Raw genomic sequence first — 26,067 nt, 5'->3', positions numbered from 1 at the left:
TGAGTGTGTATGCTGGCTCTAGAGACGGCCATTAGAGAGGGCCAGTCATGTTTCAGAGGAAGAATAAAGAAATGCAATATGTAATTCTGGAAGTCACCAGACAAGGACACAGAGCAGTGGGAGTTGAGGTGAAGAGGAAGCTACCTTTGCAGGAAAGCTGCTGTGTCATGATAATAATCAGCTGTCTGGGCAGTGAGGGACAGGACCTGGGTGAGGGAAAATACTGCATTAGGAGCCCTGGACCACAGGGGAACAATTCAGGCTCGAGTTTAGATCTGATGTATTAGCTAATGAGAATAATGGCAGGGTAGGGGAAGGGAAAAAAGGAAAAAAATGTGAGAAAATGAAAAAATGGAATTAAAGTGTTTGTAAATGGGGAGGGGAGGAGGGGGTGAAGGGAGGGTAGGGACAAGGGGAAAAAATGAGAACCAAGACCTGTCATGTAAAGGTACAAGATCCCAGTAATGAATGTAACTGTACTGTATACCTAGAATGTACCAATAAACTCAATTTTAAAGAAAAAAGAATAAAGTTAAATGATCAAGGGAAGATTTGGTGCCATCACCCAAGTCAAAATTTGCAGCGACAGGATCTGCAGGCAGGCCTAAGCAGTGGTTAAGGCAGGGCCTTGGTACCAGTCTAATCAGTGGCACTCTCCCACTTAGTGACTCCAGCGAAGTGGCTGGGGAAAGATGATTAGCATCGCTCCGGTATTGGTAGGGAAATCACTGGTATTAGAATTAAGCTATCTATCCTGCTTAATACCTACATCAAATAGATTTTAAGATTTCATTGCATTCATTAACATAATTTTCATATTCCTAGAAAAGTAAGTTTAAAATTAATATTATTTATTCTAAGACTTTCTGAAGCATCCATCAATGGAAAAGATGATATGATCATTTATAGTACAAGACTTAGACTCTTTTCAAAATTCTCTTGCTGCATCTAGTGCACTGTTCTCTTAGGATTCATGATCTTTATGCAATCCCAGTTAAGCCCTTCTTGAACAGTACACCTTAAATCAGAACTCCACACCTAATAAATTGTTCCCCTCGGGTACTTCTAATCCTCTAATGGTAGTGCCTTTCCATATGGCAGTAAGCAAAAAATTCAGATTTGTCTTCTTAACCGATTATATTTTGAGGTCAGAATATATAAAGCTCTCAGTTTGATGCCAGTCCCAACCCTAAGTACTTTAAGAAGTTAAATATACAGACCCCCTACAATATTATTCCCAATGGGGAAATGTGGAAGTGACCCAACTATCCCTCAATAAGTGAAGGCATAAATATAATGAGATGTATATGTTGATATAGTTGGTGACTTGACAGGGAAGGAAATTCTGGCACATGCAACAACATAGATGAGCTTTGAAGACATTATGGTCAGTGAAAATAGCCAGTTACAAAAGGACAAATATTTTAGGATCTCACTTACATGAGCTACCCAGATACGTAGAGACAGAAAGTAAAATGGTGGTTAGCAGGATTGAGAGAAGGGAAAAACGTAAAGTTATTGTTATTATTACTATTATTATTATTATTTTGGAATTAAAATAAATGTGAACAATAATATTTTTATTTCATATAACTTGTGTGCATAGATGTATGAGTGGAAAAATATGAGACTATGAAGGTGATTATAATACAAGAAGGAAAAAACAACTAGCATCTGAGTATTGCCGAGAGTTCCAGGTGTATGGTAAATCTTAAGAGATCTACTTATTAAACTGGGCAGCTGATCCACCTCAGGACAGTGACTGCACTCTCCTTGGCCACAGTTAGTACTTTTTTGCTGAAAGGCTCAGATTTGAGCAAAAGAGAGCACTGTGAGCACAAGATTCAGGTATACGGGCTGCAGTCTGTTGACCTGTGACTATGGTTGTTCGAGGAAGTAAGTTTCAAAGGATTGATTTCTTCCCTGGGGGCTGCTAGTTTGGTTGTTGGTTTTCCTGGTTGGCACCCAGGTGCTTTTTGGCAGAAGACTGGCCTTGGAGCTTTACCACTGTATGGTACTGCTCAGAGATGCATGCTGCCTTCTTCTGAAGGTCTAGTTTCACTAGCATCGTGTTATTCTGCAGCTCAGCCAGGGTCTGGTCCTGTTTGATTAAGATATTGTCACAAGTAGTCAAAACCTGATGAAGTTTTACTGCCCCAGTACTATGGCAACAGGCCCTTTTTGCTGACTGGAGAGACTCACTGAGTTTCTGAATCTCTGACTGAAGCAGCGTTATATTCTTCTAGCCCTTCTCTAACTTCTTGTCTATATCAGTGGTAAAAGGCTTGGCTGAGGGTGGTGGGCTACCATTTTCTGATACTTCTGTATTTCTTCAGTAGTGGAGGTTAGCTCTGCTTTGCACTGTTCTAGTTTATCTTTAAACCTCCTGGAGCTGCTTAGTGGAGGCAGAAGTTGCCAACCTTTTTGACCACCGTAGGGACATTTCAGACCTAGAGGGGCCACAGACTGCTATCTGGCTTCATGCAAGAGAACTTCTAGCTCTTCAATCTTTTTGTCCCACTCGAACCTCTTCTTGGTAAAAACTTGTCAGTGACTCCTTGAGGATCTTTAGCTTCTCTCTCTCTTTTTAAAATTGAGTTTATTGATACATTTTAGGTATACAGTACAGTTACATTCATTATTGGGATCTTGTACCTTTACATGACAGGTCTTGGTTCTCATTTTTTCCCTTTGTCCCTGCCCTCTCTTCACCCCTCCTCCCCTCCCCATTTACAAACACTTTTTTTTTCCATTTTTTCATTTTCTCATATTTTTTCCTTTATTACCTTTCCCCACCCTTCCTACTTTTCCTACACCTTTAGCACTTTTCTTGCCATTTCACAATGTGAGTTATCTCATTAGATTCTTATCTGCTGTTACAGTTTTTCACATCAGAGAAACTATTCAGTATTTACACGTGTGACTTATTTATTTCACTTAGGAGTATATCCTCAATATGTATCCATTTTCCTAAGAATGAATCTAATTTTTCATTCATTATGGTTGAGTAGTATTCCATTGCATAGAAAAAACACATCTTCTTTATCTAGTTTCCAACTGATGGGCAAATGGGCTATTTCTAAAATTTAGATATTACAAACTGTGCCACTATAAATGTAGGTGTGCATATATCACTGTGATATGATTCTTTTAATTTTTTTGGAAAGATACCCAGCAGAGCTATGGCTGGGTCAAATGGAAGCTCTAGTCCAAGCTCTTTGAGGTATATGTTTATTTGAGCTCACTCTGTGTTCCTTGTGTGGGCATTCAGTGCTGTGAATTTTCCACGTAGAAGTGCTTTCATTGTGTCCCATAGATTCCTGTATTTTGTATTGGCATTTTTGTTTATTTGTAAAAACTGTCTGATTTCTTCTTTAATTTCCTCTGTGATCCATTGATTGTTCAGAGAGTGTTGTTCAATTTCCATGTGTTTGTGAAGTTCCTATGGTTTCTTATGCTATTGATCTCCACCTTGATTGCACTGTGATCTGATAATATACAGGGAATGACTTTGATTCTTTTGCATTTACTCAAATCTGTTCTATGAACTAGCATGTGGTCTATCTTGGAGAATGACCTATGTGCAGCTGAAAAGAATGTATATTCTGATTTTGTGAGGTGGAACACTCTATAGATGTCTAATAAGTCCATGTGCTCAAAAGATTGGTTCAGTTCTAGTATTTCATTGTTAATTTTTTGCCTAGGTGATCTGTCTATTTATGATAGTGGGGTATTTAGATCCCCCACTACAACTGTATTAGTGCTTATTTGGTTTTTCATGTTAATTAATATTTGTTTAATATAGTTGGGGGCATTAATGTCTGGTGCGTATATGTTTATGATTGTCATCTCTTCCTCTTGAATTGTTCCCTTCAAGGATGTAGTAGCCTTCTTTGTCTCTTTTAATCAGTTTTGGTTTGAAATTTACTTTGTCTGCAAATAAGATTGCTACCCCTGCCTTTTTCTGGGCTCTTGTCACATGGAGAATTGTTTTCTACCCTTTCACTTTCAGTCTTTGGGCTTCTTTTTGCACTAGGTGTGTTTCTTGTATACAACATATTGTTGGATTTGGTTCTTAATCCACTCTGCCAGTCTATTTCTCTTGATTGGTGAATTGAGGCCATTGACATTGATGGTTATAACTGATATGTACTGACTTCTTATTGTCATGTTATTGTCCTTTTGTTGACTTCTTTTAATTTTTTGCCCTCTCCTTTTAGTTTCTTGCCTTGCCTATTTGATTTGGTCTGTTGGGCATCATGGTGTTGTGACCTTCATTGTCTTTTTCTAGGATATTGTTTAGAATTCCTTGTAGTACTGATTTGGTATTCATGAAGTTTCTCAGGTGTTTTTAGTCATGGAAGTATCTTATTTCCCCACCTATTTTGAAAGAGAGTTTTACAGGATATATCAGTCTAGGTTGGAGGTTGTTTTCTTTTAGGACTTGAAATACCTCACTCCAGGCTCTCCTTGACCTGGGGGTTTGTGTTGAAAAGTCTGTTGTGATTCTGATGTGCTTTCCTTTGCATGTGATTTGTTTCTTTTCTCTTACTGCTTGTAGTATTTTGTTCTTCTGTTGGGCTTCTGGGATCTTGATTATTATATGTCTTTGTGTAGATTTTTTTTTTTAATCATAGGTAGTTGGAGTCCTATATGTCTCATTTATCTGTACGTCAAATTCTTCCCCTCTGTTTGGGAAGTTTTCTGTCATTAATTCTATGAACAGCTTTTTTAGTTTGGGTTTTCTCCTGCTGCTTCATGGATTCCTATCAGTCTTATGTTATTCTTCTTTGCGTCATCTATGAGTTTTGGGATTGATTTCTCCTGATACCTTACTGTTTTTAAGAGACCTCTCTTTTCACAATCACTAAGTACAGTCCTATCTTCTATAGCTGAGATTCTATCTTCACTTTCTTTTATTCTGCTTCAAACACTTTCAATAGAGTTTTTAATTTCCTGAATATCTGTTTGAATCTGTTTTATGGATTCCATTTCTTTCCTATGTTGGGTGTTCATTGTTTCCATTTCTTATGCTGGGCCTTCATGGCTTCTATCATGGTCCTGAGCTCTTCTTTTTTTTTAATCAGTTTCTGTTCTAGAGTCTCAAATCATGACTTTCATGTTGCTCACCATCTCTATGGTTATCTGGGAAATTATTTCTGTTTTGAATTTTTCTAGAGCCTGATTGATCTGTTTTATTACATCTTGTGCTGTGAGTTCAGAGTGTCCTGATGGTTCACTATCAGATTTTTCATCCTCCTTTACCCTACTGTTCGCCATTGTTGAAATGGAAGACTGTCTTTGTGTCTTGCTTAAGTGTTTTCTCATTTTTATTTTTGCTGTTGGGTTGTCCTTGATTTAATGTCTGGGTTATCTAATCTTCCTGATATAGTTGTGCTTTAGTTTTTGAGTCTCTAATGACCCATAGACATTCTCCTTTTCATAATATCAGAGAAAACAACTCGTTAAATCAATCACAGTCCTTTATCCTAATTGATACAATCAGCAACACAATAGGATAAAGCACAACTTGCAAATTGACCCCGTGTGGTAGTCATTAACCTATCACCTTTAAACCATGTGAATTAAATTAAAATCAAGAGCAGCCTAAGATATGTTTGCAGTGAATATACTTTTCAACATAACATCTTTACCATTTAGGATGGGGGCTTAGACAGAGTTAGGATGAGAGGAGTAGGTAAGTAAAAGAATTGGAGAAAGTTTCCAGTGAAGCCAGAGGACATACAATGACCACACAATCTTTAAGAAACTGTTCAATTCAAAGGGATAGACAGAGTGCAAGTATAAGGACAAGAATATATCCCCTTAACAGTAATAGGGGCTCACTTTCCCTTGAAACTATTGACCCTTGAGTTAAAATGATAGAAAAAAAGAACATAAGAAAAAAGAAAAAATGATAAAAGAAGAAATCTGAGTTAGGGCAGGAGCAGGAACAGAAAGGGAGGTGAGGGATAATATGGTGGAGCAAGAGACTGAGTTAGTGAAAAAGGACAGAAAAAAGAAAGAATTTGCAGAGTGGAAGAAGGAAAGAAAAAATGACTTTGAAGTGCCTCTTTCAGACTATATCTCTGCTGTCATAATATACAACATGTGCAGCCATATGCAGAATCCAATCCCCTGATCTCAGTTAGCCAATGGCAGACTTCTGAAACATAGACTGACCTCAGGCTGCAAGGCCCAAATTGAGTTCCCCGACCTCCTGCAGGATTGAACTCCACACAGTTCTACTACAGATTTCCCCCACCCTTTCTTTAAAGATGTTCAAAGTTGGGAGCTCAGAAAAATACCCTTTATAACCAGCTATGTCTCTCCAGAGTGGGTCCAAGGACTGGCCCAATCAGGAGGTCTGAGAGCAGGGGGGAGGAGTGTTTCAGGGGTGCCCATGTGGCTACCTTCCTTGTGCTGGAGGAAAGGCAGTGCCTGCAGGGGAGCGCATGGCTCCCCAGTCCCAAGGACTGGGCCCAAGCAGGCCGGAAGGAGAGCAGTCAGAATGGCTCTCCCAAATCTCACCTTCTTTGTGCTGGAGCAGTAGCGGCTCCCACAGGGGAGGGCGTGGCTACCGGTCCCAGGGGCTGGGCCCAGGCAGGCTGGAGGGAGATCAGATGTCAGAGCAGCTGTCCCAATCTCACCTTCCTTCTTTAGTTTCTCTTCATACATTTCCTCCAATAATTCCTTTTGGGTGTCCAAATGTTCACAGCACCACTGCTTTTGTTGTTGCATCTGCTCCACCTTCCTGTCATTCTTTCAAAAGCAGGGTTTTCATGACTTCCACCACCTGTAAGAGCTCTTCCTCACTATACAGGGAAATGTCTGCTTCATTTTCAATCTGATCATCCAGGCCTGGATCTGTCTTACCCCCTTTCTCTACACCAGGGGAGGCCTGAGGACAGTGTTCCTTGATGAATGAATGCAGGGATGGGAGTCCCAGCTGCACACGTGGGGCATGCACAAGCTGGCTGGCAATGGCTGAGAACTTGGCCACATGAAGAGTTTCATCATAGGTTGATACATGAGGATTCATGCTGACAATCATTCAGGCATGGCCTCAGCCTGTGAATAAGCCTTGGAACACTTGAGTTAACTTGTTGTCCCAGAAGGGAATCAGGTTCTGCTTTGATTGGTTCTGCTGGTTTTGGCACAGGGCAGCAATACAGTGGCCCAGGGTATGGAGGGAAGTGTTAATATTTCCTGCTTCCTTTAGCCATTCACCACTCTTTTGATCTTTGCAATGCCATGAACCAACCAGATCACAGAGTGACAGCTTGCTGATCTTGGAAACTACATCTCCTTCCCCTTGAAGGTGCAGGATCTGAATTAAGAAGATGCTGTGGCCACAGCTAGAGTTCTGGTTCATGTGGGTGCTGGTGAAGCCCTGATTCTTCTGACCCATTTTCAAGAGTTTCCAAGCTCCCTAAGCATCTTGAGCATGAATTCAATTGAGATCTTTCTCATATGGATTGCAATTTTGATCCTCAGACAGACATAGAGTATGTCTTTTATGTTGCTAGCTAGGTGGTTCTAACAGATCATAAAGCAGTTCATTGTAGATCTCAAGAATGAGATCCAGCTGGAGAAGCAAATGTCTGCTGGGATACTTATTGAAGTACTGTCTCACTGTGCCCATTGGTGACTTGTTTTATCCACCTGGCTACTGCTGGTAAACTGAGTGGTGGAAGAGAGCCCAGCAATGCCACTGTCAAAGCCAGTGCTCATACCCATCTGACTTTCAATGTAGACACTCTTCTTGAAGAAGGTAGACAGCTCCTTCTCTTGGAGGCTTCCATTTAGCAGGGATAGCGTCTTCATTTCCTCCTGCTGAATCTGCTTGCTATCTAGCCAGATCACCTCACTGGAGAGCAAGGGCTTCAGATCAGCTCTTGGGTTAAGTTGGCCACAGAGGCTATTAAAGATCAGAGACAGGGACCAGGGCAGGATCCTCCATCCTTGTTGGTATCTTGGATTGCATGGATTTTCCCTGAGTTGGTGACTCCAGATGTACAAATGAGCCCATTCTGCCCTTTTAGCACATCCATTACCATCTCCTTCATGGTCAGGTTGAAGAAGGGTGCCTGTCCCACTTCTGGCCCAAAGATCTGATAAAAGATGAACTTGTGGGTGGCTTGGTCAACTCCCTGTTCATTACTCTTCAGGGCAAATGAGTCCTTGGGTGCTTGTAGAACAAGAGTTATGATATTCTCAATACAGACACAGCCCTGATCCTCATGTCGTTCCAATTCTGAAGGTAACAAGGGCCTAACCCTCAGGTACACTTTCACCTTCTCTGTATTGTTCTAATAAGAAACCTGTTGCTTGTCCTCCAGGGAATTGGAGAAGACAGAGGAGTCTGACAGGAGCTCCTTTTGTAGCACAGACTATGAATCTGCAGCCAAAGATGACACTTGTAGCTTCTCTGATAACAACTTACACCCTGCAAAAGAACCTGGACCTTCCCTGCAGGAAAACCTGTAAAGTTATTATTTAGTGAATACAGTTTCAATTTAGGATGATGAAAAAGTTCTAGGGGTGGATGATAATTATATTTGTTCAACAACATGAATGCACGGAACGACACTGAGATGCTGTCAGTCGTATAATGGTTACATAAAATGGTAAATTTTATGTTGTCTGTATCTTACCCCCCAGTCCCTCATGCATAACCTGAAGAACTTGAGAATATTTTAGTGCCACCTTCACAATCCTTGTCCCTTATCCCTAACTCTTCCTCTGTTCTTGTCTTTTTTTGTTTTGTTTTGTTTTTTTGAGACAGGGTCTCACTATGTAGTTGAGACTGACCTGGAACTCACTATGTAGCCCAGGCTGGTCTTGAACTCACAGTGATCCTCCTGCCTCAGCCTTCCACTTATTGGGATTACAGGCATGCACCATCACATCTGGCTCTGTTCTTTTCTTAATAAAATCAATATTTTAAAAATAACAGTTGCTAATTTAAATACAATGTTTCTATTCTCCAAACAAGCTGCACTTTGGCCAGTTCCTCTCCTAGTAAAACATATAGAATAAAGTATATTAATCGTCCTCACATTAGAATGAGTTCCTTTGGTGATATCTAGGTCTAGGCATTTTGTAATGAAAGTTTAAACTAAGAGCAATCTGGTTGGTTTTCTACTTCTATTTGTGTGTGTGTGTGTGTGTGTGTGTGTGTGTGTGTGACAAAGAAACAGACACAGAAAATACGAATAATCTTGGAAGTATGTAATCCCAGTGCTGCATGAGTCCCAGAAATTTCCCCTGGACCATGAAAACCTGGTCCAATTAGATGAAGGAGAGTCAGGGGATTTTTAGGAGGCCCTCAGTGGAATATGGTTCACTGGGCCAGGTGACTTAATACTGATTTCCTCCAAATATATGCAGGGGTCAAAGTCTATTGATTTTTATTCTGCCCTAGCACAGTGGACAGAAAGTAGGGTGGCCTTGAGGCTATAGAGACCCAGCCGGAAAGAGGCAGGAAAAGCAGAAGCAAAGTGCAAAGAAAGATCAGAGGCTATCCAATGTAGGTTTTTTGAAGAGCTCCTGAAACCCAATGTGAAAATTGTGCTATACTGGGATTTTAGGGCAGGTTTGAGGACAGTCATGGCAAAGAGCATCACTGGTTGTGAGGAATTTCCTCAGTATTTTTGAAGAACAAGGAATCCAATACAAATAGCCTTTGGTGGAAGCCCAACTGGTCTTGAGACATGATGTTGGAGAGCAGACCCTTCACTGACATAGCCAATTGGTAGTACATAAAGGTGAATTTAGAGAGTCTTAAAGCTTTACTTATTGGAGGGTCTCTTAACTGGCATCAGCATTGGGGGAATTCAGGAGCTGCTCAGGACAGGACACCATAGGACTCTACTTGGATATTCGCCAACAGGCCCTTATTATGTCCTGCAGGGCCAAAATCAATCCTTGCATCTTTGGCCTAAAGCATTAAACAATCTATGAAAGAGTCATCAAGAAAATTTTAATTTAGCTTTAGCACAACCAAATGAAAAAGAAAGCAGAGAAAGGTATACCTACCATTATAGAATTATTTATTTTTGAATGTTTAAAAACAAAAGATTTTATGCCTAATGCTAAGATCTCCAATCATCTAAAGAGCTACATGAGTGGAGAACATTTTGTTGTCAATGCCAGGTAGCTTATGTATTGTAGCATTGTGCTAAAGGCTGAGCCATCATTAACTTCTGCAGCAAAGAGTGTACTCACAAATCTCTCTTACAGAAATCCAGAGTTCTAAGTAGATGAACAACCTGGGAAAAGACTAATACTGTCCCACTAGGCACAAGTTGGATCCAGTAGTATTCACTCTTATGTCCAGTCCCAGGAAGATATCCAAGCGGGTGACTGAATTTTTTATTGGAGCAGAGGCTAGCATTCATTATCTTGGAAAAGGGTAAAAACCTTTTTGTGTTACTCATGCACTACTTTTATAGACCAAAAGAGCAGTTACTTAATGGCTAGAGGGTGGGAACATTAATAATAATGGGCCAGGCTCTCATCCTGTGCAATCAAATAGATGTTGCTCTCTACTGAGTTATGCAGCATAAGAATCTCATCTAATAACAGAAATAAATAATGGGGTAATTTCCATGCCAGCTGCTAATGGTTTCCATGCTTCAAACTAGAGTTTTATATCATTGCATTTCTACCTACAGGAAACAATGACATTCTTAGACCAGTTTTAAAAGTCTGCTGTTTTAATTTTTTATTGCTACAGTCTTTATAGATTGTCTCTATAGAGACAGACCATAAGAGAGAGAAATGTAATCAAAACAGTATTGTTAATAAAAAACAGCATTGTTAGTGGATGTCTTAATGACTAGTATGGGAGAAGACAAAGGCACCTATCATTATGACATTTAGGGGACTTTGAGTGCAAGTCTTTTAAATGGTTATTTGTGATACTTGTGGGAAAATATGTATTTTTCTGATAAGATGATTTTTGTTAGTGGCTTACACCTGTGTTTTGTGATGTGGTCCAGCTGAGTTATGAATTTTAGTGGATTAAATTTACCTGAGATTCTGAATTCAAGAGTCTGTAATATTTTGATAAAGTAATAAGTTGGAAATAGAGCAGAAGGTGAGAACCACAGTCAAATACACACACACACACACACACACACACACACACAGGGATATCTATCTATCTATCTATCTATCTAGATATCCTTGTTTTTAGTTCAGGCTTCATCTTTGGGTCATCTTGGACAATAATTTTGCTATATTATTTCAGGGTGGTTGTATCATCCCTCCTATGCTCTAGATGTGAATGTGCTTTATTTAACTGCCACTCCTTTGAATCTACAGGGACTTGCTTTATACTTCTATTTTAACATTTCACACTCTTTGGATGCTAGTTGGATTGACTGCACACCTGTTTGTTTTCCTTATGTGACTCTAGGTCTCTTTTTATCTCATAGTTTAGGTTTTAATCACTCCCACTGACCTATGTAGAAATTGAAGCACAGAGAGGATGTCCATTTGGCCAAAGTTGCAGAGCTGAATGTACAGTCAGTTTTGGAACCCAGGCAGTGTGATGCTACAGTTTCTGACCTTACCAACTTCTCTTGTGAATAGGTAACAGTGCCTTCTATGTGGTTTGCTGATTTGTTTTTCTCATAAACATTTTATGCAAACTTAGGATAATATGATGAACAAAGTAAGGGTCTTGAGAAATAGGGTGGATACATTCCAAGATACTCTTCAAGTTCTCGCTCTCTAAAGGTGCATAATATCTTTTTGGTCTTTCCATCTACAGCAGTGTTTTTCTTGGGTCTCTGGGTCTTTCTACAAGGAAGAAAGAATGCCCAACATGGAACCTGCTTTTAAAGAATGGGAAAGTTCCTGACATAGCATCCCAATCCCCCAACCCCACACAGCTCCTCTGTAGGAAATGTCTGTAGGTCTCTATTAGTAGTGGAATTGTTTGCATTTATCATGTGTGTAAACACACCTACTATATTCTTAATAGTCCTCACAGTAGGAGAAATAACATTAAACAGAACATTTCTCCTAGAGTAAATGATCCACTTTTCTAAAAAGAACATTAACTATACTGCTTGATTTCTGTCTCTTCACATTGCAAAACACTTTGCTACATTCCTCCCAAATACCTTCCTGGTAGCAATACACACAGTAATTTTGTATCCAGACAGATGCTCTTTTGGTTCTCTGAATGGAATTTTCCTAAATAAATTGCTGAATGCTTCAGAAATGAAATCTGTGATGTCTAGCACAGGTTGTATAGAAGCCACCTAAAGGAGATTGCCTTAATCATTATTGGGTGGCTTTTGGTGTGTCCTCCTTGATGGAAAGGTGAGATCTACTTAAGGGAGAGTTGGAAAATGTGTGTGTTTGTTTATTTTTATTCCTACCCATGGTAAATGCAAAAAACTTGATGAATGCACAAATGTAAGGAAAACAAAGAAAGATTCTGATGCTAGTTGCTGAAAAATTTTTTCAGAACAATACAATATAGCTACTCAGCATAATTGCTGAAGGAATTCTCAGAATTATTACTTGTAATTTCTCTCCTGAGGAAAATCCTATGGCCCAGGGATATTTTGTAAAAGGTTAACATTCAAGCATAAGTTGCTTTGTGGGTACCTCTGTAATTTAGACCTGCTCACCGTTGCTTCTGAATTATCTCTAGTAGTAAAACAGCTAAATCAAAGAAAAGTAACCATGGAAATTAAAGAAGCAAGTCTTACAATAAAGAGCAAAACAAAATGGTAGAAGCTAGAAATCTAAACTCAATATGGTAAGAAAAGTAAGAGTCACCTTTTTGTTTTTATAAAATTGTTCAGTGTGACTCTGACTTTTCTATTGGCTATACAATGGGTCAAGATGATGCTAGATAGTATGTGGGTTAAAATTAATTCATTGATATTTGTTAAACACCTCCTGTGTGTTATATTATCTTCTAGGTTCTTTGGCTATATCAAAAAAGAAAACCATGGCACCTGACCCTGAGGCTTTAACTGGAGCACTGTTAGGGACTGTATTAAGTGCTTGTAGGGATGAGCAATTTTAGTCTTCACCTTTCAGTGAGGATTCCAAGATCTAGAGATCAAGTGACTTTCCCAAGTCTACATAACTAGTAATTGAAACTGCAACTATTGTGCTCTTAATGTCTTCACTGAATCACATTATCTAACAACTAGGTATTAGATAAGGAAAATATTAATCCCATTTTATACATGAGATTTAGTTCAGTGGGGTAACATGATTTATTTAAGACTTGCTCATGGCAGGTGGCAGAAGTAACCATGTCTACTGCAAAAGTACACCTTGCCATAATACCTGCAAGCTAGACATGAAATGCAATCTTTACACAGTTCCAATAGCACAAAATAATTTTTAATACTGAAAATTATGGATCTAGAATTTAAGAACACCTTTTTGAGATTGACTTAATATATCATAGTAGTTGTACATAGAGTAATCAAGCTTTAAAAGATGAGTATTGAAAGTCATATTGTAGCCTTTACTTATATTTTTCTTTAGCTTTTATTTTTAAGATAGACTTAAGACTTTCCAAAATATATTACTACATTTGAATTAGGTATTGCGCTGCTTTTAAACTAATTTTTCTTTTGAAATTGATATATTCTAAGTATTTATAGTATTTAGCTCATTAAAAACTCAGATAAATCAAACAAATAACTTATTAAGGTGTCATACTAAAATTTGAAATGGTTGAGAACTTTAAAAATCACTAAAATATGAAAATTTTAAGTAATTCTCTTTAAAGAATTCATAATTTCCTTGTCCTTATTACTTCTGTCCTGCCTCTTACCCACAAGCTGTAAGTTAATAGAAAACAGGAACATTTTGTGGTGACTGTGTGTGTGTATGTAGGGTCAGGATATTTTATTTGTGCATCTACAGATTGGTTATCTTATTCAGTTTATTTGGTTTTCTGGAAAGCAGGAAACACATTTAACCCTTAAGCATCATGGGAATAGGTCATATGACAGAATCAGGAACCTCTCACAACAAATTAAATATAGCCAGGTGTGAGGGAAAATAAGTTCCATATGTTTAAAAATTATTTGAGGAGATAGAATTTCACTGGAAAATATAAATGGAATATGGGGCCTTTTCATTAAAAAGTTTATTAAACTGTAACATATGTGATACCTAGTACTTATGTGAGAATCAGTTAAAGGTACTGTTGTGTCACAAATTATCATTAAATAGATAATGAAAGCATCTTCTTCAAATTAGACCTATGACTTTATTTGCTCAAAGTAGCCTTATTTTCGTTCCTGGGTTAGAATAGTCACTAAGTTCTTACAAACTTTCTGAAACTGTAGCAAGTCTTCTAGAAATTTTTCAATTCTGAGAGACAACAATGTTCATGATGTGATAAGGTAAATGAAATCCTACTTAGCTAAAGATGAGTTTTAATAATACGACAGAACACAATTTAGGTAATTTACATGGATGTAAGTTTGTTCCACTGCAGGCTCACTGCAAACCTATGAGGCTCTATTGTTGTCCTCTTTGGACAGAAGTGGCAATGGAAAGATTTAACAACTCACTCTATTTTTCACAGCTGGTAAAAACCAGCATTTGAATCCAGGTCTGCCTGGTTGCAGAATATCTTTACTTGGTCATACTACCCCTTAATATAGAGAATTATAAGCTGTTGAAGAACAGAGGAAAGGTGAAAATGAGAAGAACACCTGGGTACAAAGAGGGGAAAGTAGAACAAGGAGGTAGAATGGTGGTGGTAGGAGGCAGAGACACATAAATGAAGTTCCTTGGCTAACTCCTTTTGGGCTAAGTGCTTCCTTGCAGCTAGACCTCAGAAATTCCCCATCCATTGCCAGGATTCAAATCCTAGGAGCAAGTATTTTTAATCCTATTTTACAGATAGTGTTAGGGAATTGATCATGTTAAAGTTTGCTGTGATGCCGCCATCACAGGCTGCATTTTCCTGGTAGTTTTTGGCTCCTAAAATGACCTCATGCTCTTATCTTTAATTTCCCTCCCACCAAGGCCACAGCAAGATGGAGAAGTTGAAACCTGTTTCTGCAGGGCTGGACCCATAAAAGGCAAGCTGGCCTGTGATAGGTTAAAAGTAGCTCACACCACATAAATAATCAATAGCCTGGTCCAAAACTGATAAAAGGACCTTCCTTTTTCTTTTTGTTCTTCTCTCCTCTTCCTCTCTTCTTCTTCCTCCTCTCTCTCTCTCTCTCTCTCTCTCTCTCTCTCTCTCTCTCTACTCCCTTGAATAAAATCTCCAGTCAGACCTCTCGGTGTGTGTGTGGCCTTGTTGTTGAGCATCACTATTCCCTTTCAGATAGTGTTATGGTTTGCATCTTAACTGTTCTCCAAAAGCATATGCATGGAAGGCTTGATCTTCAGGTAATGAAACTGCTGAGAAGGAGTGGAATCTTTTTTTTTTCTTGTTAAGTTTATTGGTACATTTAAAGCAAACGATACAGTTACATTTACCATTGGGATCTTGTACCTTTACATGATATATCTTGGTTCTTATTTTTTTCCCCATACCCCTGCCCTCCCTTCATCCCCTCCACCCTTCCCTATTTACTAGGAGTGGAATCTTTTTTTTTTCTTGTTAAGTTTATTGGTACATTTAAAGCAAACGATACAGTTACATTTACCATTGGGATCTTGTACCTTTACATGATATATCTTGGTTCTTATTTTTTTCCCCATACCCCTGCCCTCCCTTCATCCCCTCCACCCTTCCCTATTTACTAGGAGTGGAATCTTTAGGAAGTGGATCCTCATTGGAAGAAGCAGGTCACTAGGGATATGCCCTTGGAGGATCTCTCTCTCTCTCTCTCCTCTCTATTTTTCTCTTTCTCCTTCCTAGCCACCATGAGGTGAGCAGCTTTACACTCCACCATGTTTTCCATGCCTTGATGTTCTTCTTAACTACAGCCCCAAAGTGATGTGAACAAGTGACCATGAATGAAAACCCCTTAAGTTATGATCCAAAACAAGTCTTTCCTCCATTTAAGTTGTTTTTCTTAGGTATTTTGTTATAGCAACAGAGAGCTGACTAACAGATAGGAAGCCTCAACTTTAGAGTGATTAAGTGTATGTCGCAAGATCATATAACTAGTGAGCTGGAAGGCCAGCTCTTGCTACCCTTAAAGTCTGTACTTCTTTTCCTGATTTTCCCTTTAGAATTAGTAAAATATCTCCCTAAAGCACTAGAGGTAAGTCTTGGTCTGAAAAATATACCAAACACATTTACACCTACCAGTTTTAAACATTTTCCTCCCAACTCCCATCAGTTCCTAATTACTTCATTTCACTCTGCTTCAGTCCATGATAAGATAATCAGAATGGCCCCAAATGGCTCTTCTAAAGATTAACAATACAGGAGTGGGAGGAAGGGATGGCAAATGTCATACCTTTTCAGACCTCCTTTCTTTCCTATCAATTTTAGTCCTAGAACTTCTTTTAGTCCCATCTTATAAAATTATTAAAATAGGTTAGCAGTTAGGATCAAAAGTATTTGCAATGCAAATATGCAAAACATAAATTTAGGATAAGATTTCTGACATTAAATTTGAATAAATCTGAAAGATATTTCTCTTTCAATATGGCATTCTGTGTTTATTCTAATTTTTACCAAATGAATGAATCCTTTGAGGTGGCTGAGCAGAATGTTTGGGAGCTGAAGGGATAACCTTTATGGTTAATGAGCATCCTTACATATCTTGCCTCACATTATAATTGTACTATGGAGAATTTCCTGACCAAGCCAAGTTACTTATATAGCATAGATCACAAGCTCCTAGTGTGCTCCAGACCCAGCAGGGGCCCCAAAATAGGAGTGTGTATTTGTGTGTGTATGTGTTTTACTTTAATAAATAAATATATGGAGTAATTAAAAACACATTGAGGAGCAAATGAAGTTTTGAATTCCTACTTTCAGAAGAAATTCCTCCACCCAGCCAGTTGAGGGTAAATTAGGGATGAGGTTAGTATTAGGACCTTCTCTATATCCTTCTTTAGTTTACTTTCTTATTTATATTTATTTTATGCTGTGCCATATATGTATTTACTTTGTTCCTGTGCCATAAGTTTTTTTTTCAGTTTCTTTGGGGATATCTTTTGTTAATTGCAATGTCCTCTTCTGGTTCAGGAACAATGGTTCCTTTTCAGTAAGGATTATCTCAAGCGGAGCTCAGGTACGGGTTAATCTAACCAACCATGAGCTCTGTGCTGCCCATTTTGGGCAATCTGTTGACCTTTATGTGTTCAGTCACTGGAGAATCTGGATCAAAATCCTTTAAGTTCAGCATTACTCTTTTCATTTTAGAGCAGGTGGTGCAGCAAAGAATTCACCCTTTTCCTTAAAACTGTCAATCTCCACTGTTTGGACATGAACCAGTTCCACCTTTGCAATGCCACAATGGCACATATTGATTCTTCTTAAGTGACTTTTTCAGGTATTTGGTGACTTTTCAATTGATGACCTGGACAGTTTCATGGGTGCTCTTAATGTGGGCACAATGATTTAAATTTTTTGATTTACATGACTGTCACTCTCTTACTGTGTCAAGAAAGTAGTGAACCATTTCATAAATCACCTCAGGCAACAGCTTGTGTCTTTTTTCCCCCCTTATCGGTTCTACTTTACTCCACATCTGTCAAGAGGTCTCAGTTGGGGAGCTGATGAAGGAGGTTATGGCAGTAAAGTCAAGGTTGTAGCTCATTAATCCTCCCTCCATCCTTAGTTCAAATGCCATGAAGGATGCAGACAAAGTTGGCACACCTTGATTTTCCTCCTTTGATTATCCAACACAGTGAATGGGAGCATGCTTAGTCTATCATTTTATTAGTTGATACATCTACTCACCATTTCATTTTTTTTCCTTTTTGTTGAGTTTATTGGTACAATCTAGGTATGTTGCATCTTAACTGTTCTCCAAAAGCATATGCATGGAAGGCTTGATCTTCAGGTAATGAAACTGCTGAGAAGGAGTGGAATCTTTTTTTTTTCTTGTTAAGTTTATTGGTACATTTAAAGCAAACGATACAGTTACATTTACCATTGGGATCTTGTACCTTTACATGATATATCTTGGTTCTTATTTTTTTCCCCATACCCCTGCCCTCCCTTCATCCCCTCCACCCTTCCCTATTTACTAGGAGTGGAATCTTTAGGAAGTGGATCCTCATTGGAAGAAGCAGGTCACTAGGGATATGCCCTTGGAGGATCTCTCTCTCTCTCTCTCCTCTCTATTTTTCTCTTTCTCCTTCCTAGCCACCATGAGGTGAGCAGCTTTACACTCCACCATGTTTTCCATGCCTTGATGTTCTTCTTAACTACAGCCCCAAAGTGATGTGAACAAGTGACCATGAATGAAAACCCCTTAAGTTATGATCCAAAACAAGTCTTTCCTCCATTTAAGTTGTTTTTCTTAGGTATTTTGTTATAGCAACAGAGAGCTGACTAACAGATAGGAAGCCTCAACTTTAGAGTGATTAAGTGTATGTCGCAAGATCATATAACTAGTGAGCTGGAAGGCCAGCTCTTGCTACCCTTAAAGTCTGTACTTCTTTTCCTGATTTTCCCTTTAGAATTAGTAAAATATCTCCCTAAAGCACTAGAGGTAAGTCTTGGTCTGAAAAATATACCAAACACATTTACACCTACCAGTTTTAAACATTTTCCTCCCAACTCCCATCAGTTCCTAATTACTTCATTTCACTCTGCTTCAGTCCATGATAAGATAATCAGAATGGCCCCAAATGGCTCTTCTAAAGATTAACAATACAGGAGTGGGAGGAAGGGATGGCAAATGTCATACCTTTTCAGACCTCCTTTCTTTCCTATCAATTTTAGTCCTAGAACTTCTTTTAGTCCCATCTTATAAAATTATTAAAATAGGTTAGCAGTTAGGATCAAAAGTATTTGCAATGCAAATATGCAAAACATAAATTTAGGATAAGATTTCTGACATTAAATTTGAATAAATCTGAAAGATATTTCTCTTTCAATATGGCATTCTGTGTTTATTCTAATTTTTACCAAATGAATGAATCCTTTGAGGTGGCTGAGCAGAATGTTTGGGAGCTGAAGGGATAACCTTTATGGTTAATGAGCATCCTTACATATCTTGCCTCACATTATAATTGTACTATGGAGAATTTCCTGACCAAGCCAAGTTACTTATATAGCATAGATCACAAGCTCCTAGTGTGCTCCAGACCCAGCAGGGGCCCCAAAATAGGAGTGTGTATTTGTGTGTGTATGTGTTTTACTTTAATAAATAAATATATGGAGTAATTAAAAACACATTGAGGAGCAAATGAAGTTTTGAATTCCTACTTTCAGAAGAAATTCCTCCACCCAGCCAGTTGAGGGTAAATTAGGGATGAGGTTAGTATTAGGACCTTCTCTATATCCTTCTTTAGTTTACTTTCTTATTTATATTTATTTTATGCTGTGCCATATATGTATTTACTTTGTTCCTGTGCCATAAGTTTTTTTTTCAGTTTCTTTGGGGATATCTTTTGTTAATTGCAATGTCCTCTTCTGGTTCAGGAACAATGGTTCCTTTTCAGTAAGGATTATCTCAAGCGGAGCTCAGGTACGGGTTAATCTAACCAACCATGAGCTCTGTGCTGCCCATTTTGGGCAATCTGTTGACCTTTATGTGTTCAGTCACTGGAGAATCTGGATCAAAATCCTTTAAGTTCAGCATTACTCTTTTCATTTTAGAGCAGGTGGTGCAGCAAAGAATTCACCCTTTTCCTTAAAACTGTCAATCTCCACTGTTTGGACATGAACCAGTTCCACCTTTGCAATGCCACAATGGCACATATTGATTCTTCTTAAGTGACTTTTTCAGGTATTTGGTGACTTTTCAATTGATGACCTGGACAGTTTCATGGGTGCTCTTAATGTGGGCACAATGATTTAAATTTTTTGATTTACATGACTGTCACTCTCTTACTGTGTCAAGAAAGTAGTGAACCATTTCATAAATCACCTCAGGCAACAGCTTGTGTCTTTTTTCCCCCCTTATCGGTTCTACTTTACTCCACATCTGTCAAGAGGTCTCAGTTGGGGAGCTGATGAAGGAGGTTATGGCAGTAAAGTCAAGGTTGTAGCTCATTAATCCTCCCTCCATCCTTAGTTCAAATGCCATGAAGGATGCAGACAAAGTTGGCACACCTTGATTTTCCTCCTTTGATTATCCAACACAGTGAATGGGAGCATGCTTAGTCTATCATTTTATTAGTTGATACATCTACTCACCATTTCATTTTTTTTCCTTTTTGTTGAGTTTATTGGTACAATCTAGGTATGCAATACATTTACATTCATCATTGGGATTCTGTACCTTTACATAATAGGTCTTGATTCTCATTTTTTCCTCTTGTCCCTGCCCTCCCTTCACCCCCTCCTCCCCTCCCCATATACAAACACTTTATTTCCATTTTTTCAATTTCTCATATTTTTTCCTCTCCCTTATTACTTTTCCCCTACTCTTCCCACTTTCCCTATACCTTTAGCCCTTTACTTCCTATTTCACATTATTAATTATCTCATTAGGATCCTGTGTACTATTATAGTTTTTCATACCAAACTACTCAGTATTTCAATTAAAGGAATCTCTGTATAAACATTGAAAATAGGGAATCCTTAAAATAAAACTAAAAAGGAAAGTAAAAGAGAAAAGGCAATGATGTAACATTAAAATAATCCTTAATTCTGGAGATTAAAATGGTCCTTGAATATATTTAAATTGCTTCTTGCTCTTACAGTCTTATCTTCTTTTTATTTCATTATTTAGAGAATACTTTATTAGTTTCTGTAATCAAACCCACATAGATATGACCATACATATTTAGTATGATGTGTTACTCCCATATACATGGAAAAAAAAAAAGATTTAAAAAAATTAACATTTCTAGACCAATATGGCTGTCCATTACTGTACAATGCCAACTCAACACAGTAAATTGGGATGACTTTTTCCAAAATTGGCAGCACCGTTAAAGTTTCCCCAAATTCAATTTATATATATATATATATATGTATATGTATATGTATATGTATATGTATATGTATATATGTATTTATATTTATATGAAAAAACTAATAATAGCAGTATGCTATGCATCGATAGCAGCAACAGCTTTTCCAGGTTCTGCAGTCATTTGAACAAAATTATAGACATTCAGCACATTGCATTAAAAACAAACAAACAAAACAATACCAAAAAAAAAAAAAAAACAACAAAGAAAAGAATAATGTCCAGAAAACAGCAAAGTTCTGTTGCTGTTGTGGTAACTGGCACCATTTTTTTTATTAGCATCTTAATCATCATCTGGAAAGAGAACATTCTAGAGTAATATCATTAAATGTAGCTCGATAAAGCACGGTTGCTACTATGTATCATAAAGCAGGTATAAGATATTTTACATTCATAGAGGTATGGTACAGTACCATCCTACATCAATAATACTAGAATCAGTTTTGGTTTGAAATTTACTTTGTCTGCAAATAAGATTGCTACTCCTGTTTTTTTTCTGGGCTCCTGTCACATGGAGAATTGTTTTCTATCTTTTCACTTTCAGTCATGGGCTTCTTTTTGAACTAGGTGTGTTTCTTGTATACAATATATTGTGAATTTTGCTTCTTATTCCATTTTGCCAGTCTATTTCTCTTGATTGGTGAGTTGAGGCCATTGACATTGCTGGTTATAACTGATATGTACTGACTTATTATTGACATGTGATTGGCCTTTTGTTAACTCTTTTTACTTTTTCACCTTCTCCTTTTAATTTCTTGCCTTGCCTATTTGATTTGCTCTGTTGGGCCTCATGGTATTGTTGCCTTCATTGCCTTTTGCTAGGATCTTGTTTAGAATTACTTGTTGTGCTGGTTTGGTATTCATGTAGTTTCTCAGGTGTTCTTTGTTGTGGAAGTGTCTTATTTCCCCATCCATTTTGAAAGAGAATTTTGCAGGATACATCAGTCTAGGTTGGAGGTTGTTCTCTTTTATTACTTGAAATATCTCATTCCAGGCTGTCCTTGCCCCAAGCGTTTGTGTTGAAAAGTCTGCTGTGATTCTGATGGGCTTTCCTTCACATGTGATTTGTTTCTTTTCTCTTACTGCTTGTAGTATTTTGTTCTTCTGTTGGGTTTCTGGGATCTTGATTATTATATGTCTAGGTGTAGATTTTTTTTTTATTGTAGCTAGTTGGGGTCCTATATGCCTCAGTTATCATCTGAATGTCAAATTCTTCCCCTCTGTTTGGGAAGTTTTCCATCATTAATTCTGTGAACAGCTTTTTAAAGTCATTTGTATTTTCTCCTGCTACTTCATGGATTCCTATCAGTCTTATGTTATTCTTCTTTGCATCATCTAGGAGTTGTTGGATCTTTTTCTCATGATCCCTTACTGTTTTTAAGAGACCACTCTTTTCATGGTCACTGACTGCAATCTTATCTTCTATATCTGAGAGTCTATCTTTGCATTCTTTTATTCTGTTGCATACACTTTCTATGGAGTGTTTAATCTCCTGGATATCTGTTTGAATCTGTTTTATGGATTCCATTTCTTTCCTATGTTGGATGTTAATTTTTCCATTTCTTTCTTATGCTGGGCCTTAATGGCTTCTATCATGGTCCTGAGCTCATCTATTTTTTTGTCAGTTTGTGCTCTAGAGTGTCGAATCGTGACTTCCAATTTGCTCACTATCTGTATGGTTATCTGGGAAATTATTTCTGATTTGAATTTTTCTAGAGCCTGATTGATCTGTTTGGTTACTTCCTGTGCTTTGAGTTCAGGGTGTCCTGGTGGTTCACTATCAGCCTTTACATCCTCATTTGCTCTACTGTTTGCATTGGTGAATTGGAAGTCTGTCTTTGTGTCTTGCTTAAGTATTTTCTCATTTTTAGTTTTGTTGTCAGACTGTTCTTAGTTTAATCTCTGGGTTATCACCCAAATCTTCGTGATATATTTGCGCCCTAGCTTCTGTGTCTGTAATGACCCACAGACATTCTCATCTTCATAACATTAGAGAAACAGTTCATCAAATCAACTGCAATGCTTTACCCCAACTGATACAATAAGCAACACATTAAGATCAAGCACAACTTGGACAATGACCATCTGTGGTAGTCACTAGTCTATCATCCTTAAATCATTTGAATTAAATTGAAATCAAGAAGCAGTCCAGAACATGTCTGCAGTGAACAAAATTTCAATATAATTTATTTACCATTCAATGTCTCAGACAGAGCGAGGATGCAAGTCCCCTGGTCTCAGCTGATGGCTGAACCCCATGATGCTGACTGACCTCAGGCTGCAAGGCCCAGATTGAGTTCCCCAACCTTCTGAATGGTTGAACTCCACAACATTCTGTTACAGGTTTCCCATGCCCTTTCTTTAAAGATGTTCAAAGTTGGGAACTCAGAAAAATACCCTTGATGACCACCTCTGCCTCTGGAGAGTAGGTCCAAAGACTGGCACTGTCAGGAGGTCTGAGAGTGCAGGGGGTGGGGCACTTATGGGGGTTCAGGGGCACACGTGGCAACCTTACTGGTGCTTGAGTGATGGCAGCTGGGTAGGGAGCAGGCATGGCTCTCCTTCCCAAGGTGGATCGGGGCCCAGCCTACCTTATGGCTCTTGAGCAATGGGGGCTGTGTCGGGAGCAGGCGAGGCTCTCCTTCCCACGCTCACTATTTCATTTGAAAAAATAACATTCTCATTCACAATAGTTACTAGTATTTTCAGCTGTTACCCACCCCCACTACCACCACCACTTTTTTTTTTTTTCTTCTGGTACTGGGACTCAAACTCAGGACCTTACACTTGTCAGGCAGGCACAGTGCCACTGTGCTAAATCCTTGGCCCTGTTGTTTTTTGGTTACCAATGGTTAACCTATCTATTTAATGGATAAAGTGTTGGTGATAAGCACAGATAGGATAGATTGAGTTTGGCATGATTTTATAAAACAATAAAATAGAGTTTTCTTTTATTTTAGAAGTTACTAGGTAGTAAGTTTATGTTTCTTCCTTCTGTTTCTGCATCACACATAACAAAATTAGCATCACTCTCTGCACTATGTATAACATTACTTGGCTCAGCTGCTTTACACAGAGTGAAGGAAGGTTCAAGGCCAGCTTCATAGTAATGTTTGCACAGTTCCACCAGCTCCTATGCTTAGAAGATTCTGCCACTTAGTTTAAAGCTCTGCACATCCCCTTCTGAAACTTTCAGTTAATTTTTAACAGGATGTCACATGTTTATGTTTTGCACAGGGCCCAGCAAGTTATGCTTGGAGTATCAGCTTTTACATAGTCAATGGAAATGATTGGACAGGCAAGAATAGAAAACTGCAGTTTGTTAAACCCAGAGACTTATATGCTATGATCAGATGCAGACATGACACACACACACACAAAAAAAAATTATTGAGAGTTGAATAGGGGAGCAGGTCATGAAAGTGGTTATCCACTTTTAAGCCAAGTTTTTGCATTACATTAAAATTAAGGGTTTATAATGTTAATTTCCTGAATAAGAAGTAAATATGTAGTCACATCATTTTAAAAATCCTTTCTAAAGTCCAGTGCTGGTGCTTTTTGGGAACTCTTGTCTTAGTTACTTTTCTCACTGGTGAAACAAAATACCTGACCCCCTAAATTAAAGCAGGAAAGGTTTATTTAGCTCACAGTTTGTAGAGATTTCAGTCTAGAATCTGTTGGCACCAAGGCAGGTGGCATGGTAGACAAACATCAAAGAGGAGAAGCAGTTCATGGTGGGCAGAAGGCAGCAAAGCAAACAAGGGGCTTTAGCAGCTTTTTCTGTCCTTTTTAATATTCTATCTAGAATACTAGTATTAGGGTGGTGCCATATCAATCATTGGTCTGATTTAGTTACAACCCACCCTTAATCATAGCACCCTTAATCCTAGCTTTGCACCATGCATCAATCACACACTACATCCAGCCACCTCTGAAAAAGCCCCACCTAAAACCACATGAGGCTTTGGGGAATGCCTAAACACAGCCCATAATATTCCTAAAATACTCAGAGAATCACAGATTGATGGTAAGTAATTAGTTGTACAGGAGCCAGAATACCTGGATCTGTGTCTCTCCACCATTTCAGTGTGACATGATCACTCCTTCTCCTAGACATCCTTCTCATCTTATTGCAGTATGGCTAATATATCACAGCCTAAGAAAATGACAAAATTTTAATTTATTTGAAAGTATAAATAGTAAATTTTCTGGCTATTGATGTATTTCAAGAAATATACCCTATGTCATGTGCAATTTGTAGATGCATAATTTTCAGTGGAAAGTATATCTTTCTCCTTCACTTAAGCCATATACAAGCCATAATGCTATGCCACTGAGTGACATCCCTCACCCCACCTCTTTTCTTTTCTTTTCTTTTCTTTCCCTCTCTCTCTTTTTTTTTTTTTTTGTACCAGAGATTGAACTCGGGTCTTTGCTCTTGCAAGGCAGGCCACCAAACCACTGAGCTAAATCCCCCCCTTTCTTTCTTTAGTAGCAGGGATCGAACTCAGAACCTTGTGCTTGTGAGGAAGATACAGTGCCACTGAGCTACATCACTGGAGCTCTTTTCTTTTTTTGAGATGGGATCTTAGTATTCATCTTTTTTTGTTGAGGACTTAACATAATGTACTCAAGTTTCCCCAAAGTTGTAATGAGTGCTAGAGTTTCCTGAATTTTGAAGCTGAGTAATACGCCATTGTATAAATGTATCACAGTTTGTTCCTCCATTTATCCAACAGTGGACACTTGGATTGCTTTCACTTTTTGACTCTTGGTGGTATGAAAAATGCTGCCATAAGCATAGATGTACAAATATCTCTTTGAGTTCCTGCTGTCAATTCTTTGGAATATATTACCAGAACTAGAATTGCTAAATTACATAGAAATTCTATTTTTATTTATTTATTTTTTGGGTCCTGGGGATTGAACTCGGGCTGTTGCACTTGCTAGGCAGGTGGCGGAACCACTGAACCAAATCTCCAGCCCTAGAAATTTTATT

At 38.3% G+C, this 26,067-nt stretch overlaps 1 pseudogene; it reads right to left on the bottom strand.

The window, feature by feature from the left end:
* Window positions 1-1,727: 1,727 nt before the first annotated feature.
* LOC104860009 lies at window positions 1,728-16,483 on the bottom strand (annotated as a pseudogene).
* Between the last annotated feature and the right edge of the window lie 9,584 nt (window positions 16,484-26,067).

This window comes from Fukomys damarensis, unplaced genomic scaffold, assembly GCF_012274545.1.
Source record: "Fukomys damarensis isolate Sample0158 unplaced genomic scaffold, DMR_v1.0_HiC HiC_scaffold_29, whole genome shotgun sequence".
Lineage (NCBI taxonomy): Eukaryota > Metazoa > Chordata > Mammalia > Rodentia > Bathyergidae > Fukomys > Fukomys damarensis.
Note: the sequence above shows the minus strand (reverse complement) of the source record. Positions and strands in the feature narration are given on the sequence as shown.